Source organism: Macrobrachium rosenbergii, chromosome 44 (assembly GCF_040412425.1).
Source record: "Macrobrachium rosenbergii isolate ZJJX-2024 chromosome 44, ASM4041242v1, whole genome shotgun sequence".
Taxonomy (NCBI): Eukaryota; Metazoa; Arthropoda; class Malacostraca; order Decapoda; family Palaemonidae; genus Macrobrachium; species Macrobrachium rosenbergii.
The window spans coordinates 15,660,504-15,674,338 of NC_089784.1; the positions used below are offsets into that span (position 1 = coordinate 15,660,504).

The following is a 13,835-nucleotide window of genomic DNA, read 5'->3' on the forward strand; positions in this document are numbered from 1 at the left end:
ACGCACATGCCTCACGCTCACATAGTAAGTGAAATTGCATGACGTGGTTATAGATTAAGCGAGGAGTATTTGTAGGTACAGAAATGAAGGAAGAGGTTTAGTTAAAAGATTATATGAACTGAAGAAATGCGTATCCTAAGAGAACATCCGACTGAGGTGTACAGCAGGTTGAGTATTGTAGCCTTCTAGAGTGAGAGTGGAACAGAACAGAAATAACGAAAATAGAGAACAAAACATGTGCAAGAACCAAGGAGAATACTTAACTATTCAACACGTGAGTTTATACAGAGGGAAAGGTTTATATGAACAGGAGGACAATGGATGTCTTCCAGTTCTGAAGAGGCTAAAGAAGTAATTAGCTGGGAGGAATGAAATCCGTGTCAACTAAATAGAATGAACACTACAATCTCGTGAAAAAAAAAATCAAGGCTGTCATACTAAAAATGGATGTGTTTTTGAAGTTTTATGACATACATACACATTGCAAACTATTTAAACAGACTTTACTCTCTCGAAGAGTCAGTATTAGCTGTGAGCATTTGCTTGAGAAACATCGTGGTCTGTACACTGCCAATTAAAGATGGCACCCTTGATAATATCCTTCTAATGTTCCAAATCAGTAATATCTTACTGAGTGTATGTCCCAAGGCCAAGAGAAAGAGAAGGTTTGCTCACTTCCCCCCAAAATCCCCCATGTAAGCGGAGCTTTGTCTGCCTGCTGAATGTGTCACAGGTGAATTGCCGTAATGAGCAGGTACCTCTAAGATACGTCATCGCTTACATAACTACCCCAGGTGGGAGGCGACCCCACCCAATTGGGTAGACCTTGTCTCTCTTAGCCTTGATATGTCCTACAATTTTATATACGTAAGCATCTGGTCTGAAAGTGCGGTCAACAAAAATAACTACAACAGAGTGCCGCATTTTTATAGCTCGTTTCTTCGACTAGGGCCCCTGAATCGTCAGTATATTTAATGGGCGGTTAACGTGCCAAGAAGCTGACCACTCCTATTCATCAATCTTTTTTTCTTATACCGGTTGAAGAATGAACGCGGATATCGAAAAACGATACTCAGATACGCAGTTCCCCTAGTTTGAAAATGAGAGCCTCTTATGGGTTTCGGTTTGATGGACTCTGATCACGCCAACTTTAGCGTCTCGAAACAACTGTAGTTTTCTACAAGGTTCCAAATGTAGCCCGAAATTCGCTAAAATTTCTAGACAGTTTTGAAACCCAAATCATTAATTGGTGCAGAAAATAATTATGAACTCAACTAAACGCATTTAAACAGATTTCAAAATATTAAAACCTTTAGACATAATTAATACAGTTCGTTTCCTATCGTCAACTGGCAAAGCGTGATCTAATAATCTCTTAACATTATAAGAAATCTGCCTATGTTCCTCAACATGAAAAAGTGACATTATATTTCGTAATATATTATAAGTAAACTCGACCTTTCTAGTCGAAAATGGTACGGTCACTGATAAGAATTAAAATGATGAAGGTCTTTACCTCGTAAAGAAAGATGATCATTTACAAGTTATACAATTCAACTATAACAATAAAGAGGAATTTACCAAGCTAAAATGGGTTTCTCCCATTGTCAATAGTTTTCAAAATTACAAACAATAAGGAAGGATATCAACGTATCCCTAGCAAGCGAAATAAAAAAAAAGTAAAAGAAATTAGGAACAGAGGTGAGATTGGCTGAGCACTTAAGAATATTAGTAATATCTGAAGGATATCTTTTCCTTTTCGAGTAATGAAGCTGGTGTTCCCTGAATCTGAATAGACTGAAATCATCTTACATTTCGATTTAGATATTCTTGAAAAGTTATGCTGAAGTTATGCATAAGCAATTATGTTTATGGATAAATATAAACAGACTGGCAATAATTCTAAATGGAAAACGAATGATGAAAACAAGGAACATTCAGTTGTTTGTTCTTCATCATCATAAAATTTCATGGAGTCTGTATGTTCTTATAACAGTATTACAATTATTCCGTAGTTTATTTTAATCATTAGATTTGTTTCTTCAACATATTCCACTCCGACGTCGCGTACGGAAAAGAACCGGAGAGTAATATATTATTAATGAATCCATTTAAATGCGAGAGCCAAGGTACGATGGCCAATTATGTTTATTGTATTTTAAAATTTTAATCTAAGAATTGTATGTCCCTCTGTTTATCTTCGAATTTTTGGACAAAGACACCCATGCAACTAATTTTCAATCTAGCATTCTTTCAAGACAAGTCTTGGAATATTCTAAAAAAGATTTTACTGCGTCTGCATAACTATGCAATACAAATACCGGCAGAGTTTTGTCTTATAGGCAAAAATATAGGTTGTGCTAAATATTGGTTTTAGTAATCACTCTCAGCTCAGTGATCTGGTTAAACTATTTTAATAATAATAACAATAGTAATCACTCTGTCTCCGTCATAACCCACAAACACACCTGCTAACTTTTTTGGTGGCATTCCATCGATATAGTTCATTAAGGACTAAGAAGACGTGCACGTAGCAATGGTTCCATCAGAATTTCACTGTATTTTTGTTTTGATTAAGTTATTTTCAGAGATATCAGTTGTCAATGAGCCAGTTGTTTAATGGTCAATCATATATTCAAATTCGTCCTTTAATTTAGGCCGTTGTAAGGCGTAATTTCTTCCAGAGTGAGGTGCCATTTGTACGGCACAGCAACTCGAATGAGAGAGAGAGAGAGAGAGAGAGAGAGAGAGAGAGAGAGAGAGAGAGAGAGAGAGAGAGAGAGAGAGTCGTGCAATGTAGGTGGGCGTGGAAATATTTAATTTTCACTTCTGTAGCCTAAAGTACCAAATCTCGAATGACAATGAGAGAGAGAGAGAGAGAGAGAGAGAGAGAGAGAGAGAGAGAGAGAGAGAGAGAGAGAGAGGGGGGGAGGGGGGCGTGTGCCTGAGATCATAAACGTCGTGTAACATAGCTAGGTGTGATAATATTTAATATCCATCTCTATGGAGTCTGTTGTGTTGAATATCAAATGACAGAGAGAGAGAGAGAGAGAGAGAGAGAGAGAGAGAGAGAGAGAGAGGGGCAAACACTGCGTGCTTTTCAGAATAACTGTCTCACACACAAAGCTGTTTATTCTCGCCTCCGCTCATCGACAGGGACGCGCTTATTCCATTAGGACGCGAGACACGAAGCAATATTTGCGTTTTACTCTCTCTGTCGCAGTCCGACTAACAGCCGCAGGCGCCAGTACGCCCAGATGCTCTTTACGCCGCGTAAGTAGATTGTTTAAGGCCTTATGGGGCTGCTGATCCCTCCTCTCCAGAGTTTACTGAGTGTTTGATGGAGCTTCTTAGTAGCACGTTATGTGAATTCTGATTCACTTAGCGTTGAACTCAAAGAGAGCCTCGGCCTCTACGAACTTTGTCCCCGGTTGAGTCTATTTGTCATTTGCATTTTCTTCTTTTTTAAAACGTAAAGGAGCTCAGTTCTGGTGTTTATCGTGTGATATTTGTGTTAGTGTTATTTTTAATTGCACTGGAAATAGTAATGTAGTTCAAATTAGATATCCCTCTTACTTTATTCTTCGAGAAATATTTTTTTAGTGATTGTGATGTCATTTTTAGTTTTCTGTAAAAGAAAACTATTGTGCCGGCTTTGTTTGTCCATCCGCCCTCAGATCTTAAAAACTACTGAGGCTACAGGGTTCCAAATTTGTATGATCATCCATCCTCCAGTCATCAAACATACCAAATTGCAGCCCTCTAGCCTCAGTGTAGTTTTAATTTAATTTAAGGTTAAAGTTAACCATAATCATGCTTCTGGCAAAGATATAGGACAGGCTACCACCGACCTGTGGTTAAAGTTTCACGGGCCGCGGCTCATACAACATTATACCGAGACCACCGGAAGATAGATCTATTTTCGGTGGTCCTGATTATATGATGTACAGAAAATCGATTGCGCCGAAGAAACTTCGGCACGTTTTTGTTTCCAGTACTTTTTCACGCAACCGAATAACGTCAATCCGGATTAACGATTGTCTAACATTTTGCAAAGTCACTTACTACAGGTGACATGCCACTCAGATGTCGCGGGTTCGCGTCTCCCCCAGGGCGATGAAAAATCGCTGGCTCTGTATCATGATCAGTTACTGCTGCAGTGTGGGGGTCTGCGGTGGGAGGTTGAAACCAATATTCTTTAGAAGTTTGAATTTCAAGTCAATGGCCCCTTTGGTGGGCTTGTTCCATGTGAATAGGTTTCATCTACTGAAAATAATAATAATAATAATAATAATAATAATAATAATAATAATAATAATAATAATAATAATAATAATAATAATAATAATAATCCAGCATTTTTAGTATTTTCTATGTATTACTTTGAAAACACGTTGTTTTCCCTTCTTGTTTTTCATTTGCCTTATTCAACAAGTTATACAGGATTTTGACTATGAACAATGGGAATACGGTAATAACCTTTCCATCGATAATAACCTAAAAAAAGGGAATACGATAATAACTGGTAAAAAGGGAATACGATAATAACCTTTTAATAACCTTGGTTAATAATACGATAATAACCTAAAAGGGAATAATAATAACCTAATAAAATAATAATAACCTAATAATAACCTAGGCAGGAAAAGGGAATAATAATAATAATAATAATAATAATAACCTAAGTATGTATCATTTTTAGATATTTTCTCTTTTAGGTGGGAAAAGGGAATTTTACTTGGGAGAAAATACGATAATAACTTTTTTCCCTTCTAATAACTCTTTTTCATTAATAACTTTCATTCAACTAATAACCTAGTGCCGGGAATAGATATTTGGACTAATAAGAGCAAAAGGGAATACGATAATAACCTAGGTGGGAAAAGGGAATACGATAATAACCTAGGTGGGAAAAGGGAATACGATAATAACCTAGGTGGGAAAAGGGAATACGATAATAACCTAGGTAGGAAAAGGGAATACGATAATAAACTAGGTAGGAAAAGGGAATACGATAATAAGCTAGGTAGGAAAAGGGAACACGACAATAACCTAAGCAGGAAAAGGGTAAGGTGAATTAAGGTGGTTTTCAAAAGCCACTGAACTCGCTTGAGAAAATCTCAATATCAGTTAAAAGGGAAATCCCCGGCAATGCCGATGATAGCCTGCCCTTGTATTTCATGACTTAAAATGATATAGTTTGATATTTTTAATGATCAATTTACGCCTATTCAGTGATGGACACACTGAACCCGTTTACACAAAACAGCTCTGATCATTGAAAATGTTTCATTAGTAAGACGCCTTTTTGTACTGGAAAACACTTTATTTGAAAATGTTTTCTCTTGCTTTATGAAGTCCCTCTCCTTCGTCACTCGAAATTACTAGTATTTTCCTTTGTTTACTTAAAAACCCTCACTGTCTCGGTTGCAGATATAAACTAAGTCATTTAGACGGTGAAGTTGGGTAGAAACTCGTTTTTAAAAAGCTACGTAAAATCTAGAGAAAATTAAGGATCTGGAATCGTCCTGAAACGAAATATCTGAGAGGAGACAGGCTCGTAGGAACTTAATGGAAATGCATTGGTCATAATGAGAATATTTTGAGACCAAAGTAAATAAAAGGGACAGTGTGCCTTTCGCCAGGGCTTTTCATGAAGTATTTGATATTGAGTGGTCCTTCCTTTTATTTCTGCATAAATCACATTTGGCATCAGATGGCATTTTCTGTACAGTTTCCCAAGAGGAATATTCATTTTAGGTGTACCTTCTCCTTGTTTAAGTATGTGTACGTGTATCCTTTTTAGTTATCTGTATAAGAACACTATTGTGACGGCTTTGTCCTTGCGTCCGAACTTTTTCTGTCCGCCCTCAGATCTTAAAATCTACTGAGGTTAGAGGGATGCAAATTGGTATGTTGAGCATACACCCTCCAATCATCAAACATACCAAATTGCAGCCCTCTAGCCTCGGTAGTTTTTATTTTATTTACGGTTAAAGATAGCCATAATCGTGCATCTGGCACCGCTATAGGTGCTACCAACACAGGCCACCACCGGGCCTTGGTTGAAAGTTTCATGGGCCATGGCTTCAAGTTTCATGGGCCGTGGTTATACAGAAAGCTCCACTGCGCCGAAGAAACTTCGGCACATTTTTACTTGTTTTGTGAATAAATGATATTTTTGCCAAATCAGCATCTTTTATATACATATACGGACTTTTTATAATCACTAATACCAATAATCATAATCATGATAATCCAGTTATTATTATTGCTTTTGTTGATGCTCTTATATTTTTCATTATTGCAATGATTTTGATGTTTTTGTTGTTAATATTATTAACAACAACAATAATTATGGTTATCATGATAATAATAATCATTATTAATATTAATATCATCATATATCATCATTATAATTTTAAGAAATAACATGTCCTTACAATTCTAAACATAACGTTAATGATTATTACTGTTGATAATATTATGCTTTATTATAATATCAGTGATGTTATTACAATTTTAATAATAATAATAATAATAATAATAATAATAATAATAATAATAATAATAATAATTATTATTATTATTATATTATTAATAATATTAATTATTATTATTATTATTATTATTATTATTATTGTAATTGAAATTTTTACTAACTTTATTGGTTTTACCATTATTGTGGGTATAATGATTATACTTTTCACTGTCATAACCACGACCGTTACAGTTACTATGATTTCAAATAATATCATAAATAATAAAAAAAATGTCATAAAGCTCTAAGCCTTTTCCCTTAGAATAGGGTGGTTCCAGAAGACAAGACAATGATCATTGCCTCATTCAGTTTCTAAACTCACTTTTGATACGCTGTTTGAGACTAACAAACCAATTTAGTCTTCAGAGTAGATGCAGTGATAAAGTAGATCTACTGTAACACACCAAACAAGAAAAATGTTTTTGTGTGTGTATAAATATATAAATATATAAATGTATATTTATATATATATATTATATATATATATATATATATATATATATATATATATATATATATATATATATATATATATATATATATATATATATATATATATATATATATATATAGAATCTACTGGCCACTTTATACCAGATATTTGTAATTGTAATAGCCACAATGTCCTCTTAACTTCTCGAATTCTTTCTCGCTTTTTTGGATACGCTTGTCACTATAAAGCCTTGGATCCAAGTGCAAGATATATGAAGCAATTATGATATCCGGTAGCGGAAAACGAACCCGCATCCCATAATCACAACGAGGTAATATATATATATATATATATATATATTTATATATATATATATATATATATATATATATATATATATATATATATATATATATATATATATATATATATATATATATATATATATATACTACATTTGGTTTTATAATTCTTTCATATCATAAGTGATGCTATAAATCTATTAAACATATATTTTGTATTTTTACAAAAAAATTGATATATTAACTTTATAAGCTTATAGATAAACATATTCCCTTTGTAACCATACTATTCATTAACACCTGAATATATGCCTGGGAATGTTTAGGATTTGTGGTTTAATAGTTACCTCATACTAAAATAAAAAAAATTCAATGGTTTTAAGAAGTAAAAATATACGGTAAAAACGGGTTAGCATGAGTTAGGCACATGATACTATATAAAAATTTTCCTTCATTTTGTAATAAGGGCATAAAAATTCATTCAGTTACTTTCTAATAACGTCGAACCCACGACCATTGCCATAAATGTAGTTCATACTAATGATTTGTACCTCACGAAAGCTGAATTATGAATCTCAGAAACGTCTGCTTAATTCAATGTAGCTGGGTTTCGGAAATATAAATGACCTTCCAGAACAGCTACAACGTACAATTTTTTTATTTCTAGTGATTTTATCGTTCAGCTATGCTAACAACTACTTTTCCACTCAACATTAATCAGACTGGAACTGGGAAGGGCAGGAAGGATCTCGCTGATATATTCACAGCCATCTCCATCGCATGCGGGATTTTAAAACATGATTAGATCCGAAGTTCTATCACATAAAGGTTATCTAAATGGCCTAGAAAGTTTTTATCGCCCTATTTAGGAACCACGCCAAACGTACAAGCCAAAAACTTGGTGGCTCGTGAGGAAAAATTCCATGTTAGTATTTTACTTAAGATCCAACTGGAGATATGTAATTTTTATTTCGTTGGTAAATATTTTTCTTTTATATATATATATATATATATATATATATATATATATATATATATATATATATATATATATATATATATATATATATATACATATATATATATATATATATATATATATAAAATAAGAAGGCCCATAAAACACTATTTAAATTGAAAGGCCATACCTTCATGTTTTTGTATATATACCATTGTAACTTTCCACCTATATATTCTGTGAACAGGGGCACAGAAACAAGTGTATATATTTCAACGTTTAAATAGTGTTTTATATATTATTTTCATATTACACTGTAGTATTACAGGAAAAGACATTCATATATATATATATATATATATATATATATATATATATATATATATATATATATATTTATATCCACTTGAATATGTATATATATATATATATATATATATATATAAATATATATTTAAACATTATAAAGATAAATAATGCAAAGTCAAAGCCCAACAGAGTCCAGTTATTAACTTAATTCCTGGTTGAAAATTACTTCGGATAGAGACATCACGCTGACATATAAACCATTAGTGCAAATCACTAATTTTCCAATGGGAAAATTCCTGGTCCTATACAGGGGGCACCTAACCAACCCTTTTTCAGCTTTCCTTCAGTTTCATGAATCAGTTTTAGGAATCTGAAAGGTATCAAAATGACTAAATTACTTGATTTTTTATTCCACTGGTTTATGTTCCTAATTTTCGCCAGCGTCGACCACATTTACTAATAGGTTTTCTTAAGCTTTAACTGCCAATGCAGTTTATTTCCTTGATGAGAAAAACAACTATCAGCTCAGTTAGCGCTCTTTCGAAAAGTACCCCCGGACTATTGAATCAGTTTAGTAAACCTGAAAACGAAATAATCACCAAGGTGGTTAACTCTACGGGATGATTTAGTTCATCCCTGTTAGAAAAGCAAGAAGTTGGGAAGATAAATATCTGGGACTAGCACTTAAAAGTCTAACAGATTCTCCTATTCAAGAGAATCTTGTTTTTTTGCAATGAAATTGTTTTATAAACACTAATAGCAGACGGTCGTAAAATGTTTCAGATATTTAATCGTTGTTAATGCAGCTCAAGTTTTGAGCTGTATAATTTAGTTTATTAGTTTAGATCCTAAACGAAAGATTTTATCGAGAAACATCATTATAACTCACTATGTTACCTAAAGACCACGTTTGAATTTTTATACGTACGAAATGATATGAGATTATGTAATCTAAAATAGAGTAATGTTCTCTAACATCTATAAATGGCAAAGCGCCAAGATTTTGCATGTCTCAATGTTTCAAAAATTAAAACCCGGAGCACGAACCATCATTAAAGTGTTATATGCACGATTTTTCCCCTTTTGTTACTTTCAGAACCTACAATAAGGAGACACATAAAAGATGAATAAGATTAACGGTTTAAAGCTTTTTGCTCAAGTCATGAATCTTTCAAAATACTTGGGATTTCATTCATATATAAAGGCACATGCATAAATTCGCTTCTGGGCGTGATTTGTGAAGGCAATGTTTGTGGGGGGGAGCAGTGACAGTCATGAACAGAAATGTTATGACACTGCATATGTATAAATATATAGCTTGCTTCAGTGGGAAATCATTCAAAGTACATAGCCAGTAAAGTAGCATACTTTTTAAACAAACAACCTTCTGTTCTTAAGTAGTGACATATACACGAAAAAGCATTATTACAATGCTAGGAACAGATAAACCAGATAGCACGCGCAAAACTGGGGAAATCATTCAAAATAATGAAACAGTAGAGTAGCATATTTTACATACAAGAAATATGCTCGAGAATTCAATACCAATAAAAGAACGCTACGTCTCAGGCGCCACCGTGAGTTACTTGCAAAGATTGCATGCTAGCTTGGAGTTGCAGCCAAGGTCAATCATCATTAGAGGTAATAAGAGCCCCTTCTTCCTGAATTGTTGTGATCCAGTTGGTCGCACAGGTACCATAAATATCAGGCCTTCGAGACCGTGAATTAAAACCATGTCCAGATTGCTCTTGGGGGGAGGGGGCGGGGTTGCGTGACTGCAACGTTTTCAAGGCTGTAGGATCGTAGCCGGATTTGTTTTGTTTGCTTCTCTGGAAAGTCCTTGAGATATAATTATAGTTTACGTGATAAGGTCCTGTCTGACCGAATTTTCAGTAACACAGTTCTTAAAGTAATAGCTTTGGAAAGGTGATGTTTCTTATCTTTCTTTAAATTTTGAGGTCGGTCTATATGCTTTAACTGAAAAGCTAATTTTATTCTAACCCACTTGAAGAACCTCATAATTTTCGCCCAACAACAGAACGACAAATAGGGATTATTACGTCTGTGTGATTGCCATGGAAATTATATTCATATACTAATTAGCTTAGCCTTCCTCAGTTATTATAAAGAACCACTGGCACTCGTGAGAAGTAATTCAATTTCTGTTCAAAGCAAGGTGAATTACAATTAATTTCGTTTGTTAAAAAATACAGCAGTAATTATTTTTCCTCCTTGGTTAATTTAAACACTTGTCGAACAGAAGTGTAAGCAAGAATTTTCTGTTATGACGAATGTGTACAAGGGGCTTAATGCAACGGTCAAAGGAAATGTTGAATAAATCTTAAAATAATATGAACTATGTATTGAAGAGTATGAAATGATAAGATAATGGCAATAATGCATTACTGAGGTTTCAGAAAATCCTGTTCTTTTTGCTAGGAATTATCGCATGTAATACTTGTAAACACGCACACACACAGACACATACACACACACACATATATATATGTACTGTATATATATGCACATATACGATGTATATATATGTGCGTGTGTTTGTGCATGCGTTTCAGTTTAATTGTAATTTTAATTTTAGTGTTATAAATCACGTTCCATCTTACATGTTTAGCATGTGATACAAAACTTCCCTGCAGATTTAATTTGACAATCAAAGTATTAGAATACACCCCCTTAGAGTCTGCACATCATTCCTCATGTGTCCTTAGATAACGCACATACATAATTAGATATTCTTTCTTTAGTTGGATAATTAGATAAGTGAAGTTTATTGGTACATTAAATGCACCAATAATAAAATTAAAATATGTACTGTAGTATGCTTGAGAACTACAATTATGAGTCAGTCACAAAATTAACAGGTACTCCCCCTGGGATTTCCTCCCAGAGGTAGCCAGGGCACTTCCAGGAAAAACCTCCTCCAGGGGGTGACTTGTGGACTACTGCCAGGCTGGGAAGCATCCCCGGAGAAGGGATGGAGGTCAAGGCTTCCTAAGGATAGCATGAGGGAGATCTCCATTACCTCATCTGTGGATGCCTTCGAAGAGGGAGCTAGGGCACCCACGCTAAAGACTGCCTTTTCAAGGGCTGCCTTCCTAGGAGAGAGGTAGGATTCCTAACAGCCTAGGAAGCATATCCAGAGAAAGCCCTCACCATAGGGGAAGAGACCAAGACTTCCTAGGGAAGGGATTCCTTGAGGAGGGTGTCCAGCCCCTCCCCAGGGGACACCTTCTCAGAGGGAGCCTGGAGGCTCTCCTCTGGTGATGATGATTTTCCAGTTCTTCTTACCGCAATCGGGTGGAGGCCGAAGCTTCTCGGGCAAGACATCCCTTGAAGAGGGCCTCTAGTCCCTCCCTCAGAGATGCCCTTCTACCAAGGTACCTGCCAGGGAGCTCATTGCTAAAGACAGATATCCAGAGGTCGGAACACTCTATGTTCTCAAATTGGAAAAACGTCTCTAGAGGTTCGTATCATTTTCACATCTGAGGAGACAAGACGACATATAGAACATGTCCAATGTAATAAGAGGAATTTATTTGGTATTGGGAGGATATTACATTCTTATGTCGAAATGACATTTATGGTGTTGAAAAGATACAGGAAAAAAAAACGGATATGAAAATAACATTTTTGGCTCTTTAACTATAGCGATGTACTTACATTTCCAGTGGGAAATATAAGTACATCGTTGTGACTTGAAATTACTGCCTCTTATTCTTTGAGATTTTCTTCTCTTTGTGTGAAGTTGAATTTCCTCTTCCTCATAAAAACTTTTGGAGGTTTATGTAACCCAATAAACCTATTATACGGAAAGATTAAGATGTAATTAAAAGTTTTAGAGCTGTGGTTTCCTTTGAATAAAAGCTTGCAAATGCCCTTTAAACCAAGACAATAAAATCTATATTTTATAGTATCGATTCCTCAAGTTATTTTTCATGTGACTTTCTCATATCTTTACGTTAATTACTGCAGTGATACAAGTAATTTTGAAAATGAATGTTTCTCATAACAACAAATGAAAGAATGATAAAGCTTATTTCCAAGCATCATCTTAACAACGGTACCTGATTATAATGAGTAAAGGTAATTACGGTTGAAATTCCTTCGCAATGCTAGTGTTTTTTTGCACTGTGTCCCCCAGAAGAAAGTTTCGGGGTAATAATCTTTCAAAAGTCTCCAGTCATTACGGAAGTTTGTTAATTAGAATCAGTTCTAATTGAATGGTAACTCACCTAATAAGAGCATAATGAGAAGATCATTTCCTTTTATTTCCAATCGAGGAAGTATATGGAAGAGATAAATTGTGGAAAAACGATCTCGTCATTACAACTCGTCTTATCCTGATTAAAGAGATAATTAGAATGAGAACAAAAGAGATGTTCGAAAATTTAGGCTCCAGTCATTTGAGAGAGAGAGAGAGAGAGAGAGAGAGAGAGAGAGAGAGAGAGAGAGAGAGAGAGAGAGAGAGAGAGAGAGAGATTCAGTTAATTTCACCGAACATCAAACCAGCAATATCCAGTGTCCCTTATCCTGTGGGTAGAGTCATACAGACGTCTTCCATAAGATTAAAAGATTCAGCGATCCAAAATCTACTAATTGAGGTAAGCAAAAATATGCTCTTATACGCAACAAGTACCAGGGCTGCCCAAGAGCAAGAGCCGTGCCGGCATAAGGCCAACTAAATCTGGAATAAGATAATATTACCGTTGCTTCATGTGATGGTGTAGGTTACTTATGAAATGAACGGAATGACAAGTCTGTCCTTAATGGAACGATAGTTGTGAAAATCACAGCAGTTTTGTATTCATTCTCACAACGGAGGCTAATGCTAAGGGAATGTAAAGATTTTAATGGTGTATGACGCGATATTTCGCAGAAAAGACAAGTGATCCCATCCAGGTTGTACTGCTAATCTTTTCAGGCTTTAAAATTCCCTGTATATTGCATCTGGCATAGTTAAGGCGACGAATAGCCATCTTCTGTTAATGAAGTTATTGCTCAATTGATTTAGACATCATCGCTGTTAGCAGAGGCATGTGTCTCATCTCAGATGCTAAATTTGGTGTCTAGCTTCGAATGGTGGCCATAAAGCCAGTGTTACCACACCCTGGGCAGTGTCCCTGTGTCCCAGTCTACGTTTTGACTTGAAAAGTATGGGGCTACGCTCAATCAATTTCCCTTTCACATAAAAAAGCAGCCGTTTTCAAATCACTTTTAAAAGGAACAAGTAATCAAGACCTACGTGTTGTAAAACTCCGTATTTCGATCACTCTT

At 34.9% G+C, this 13,835-nt stretch overlaps 1 long non-coding RNA gene across 2 annotated transcripts in view; it reads right to left on the bottom strand.

Annotated features, from left to right (window-relative positions):
* The window catches only part of LOC136829367 (uncharacterized), a 521,509-nt gene that overhangs the window by 185,599 nt on the left and 322,075 nt on the right, over positions 1-13,835 (bottom strand). The gene's annotated exons all lie outside the window — the stretch shown is intronic.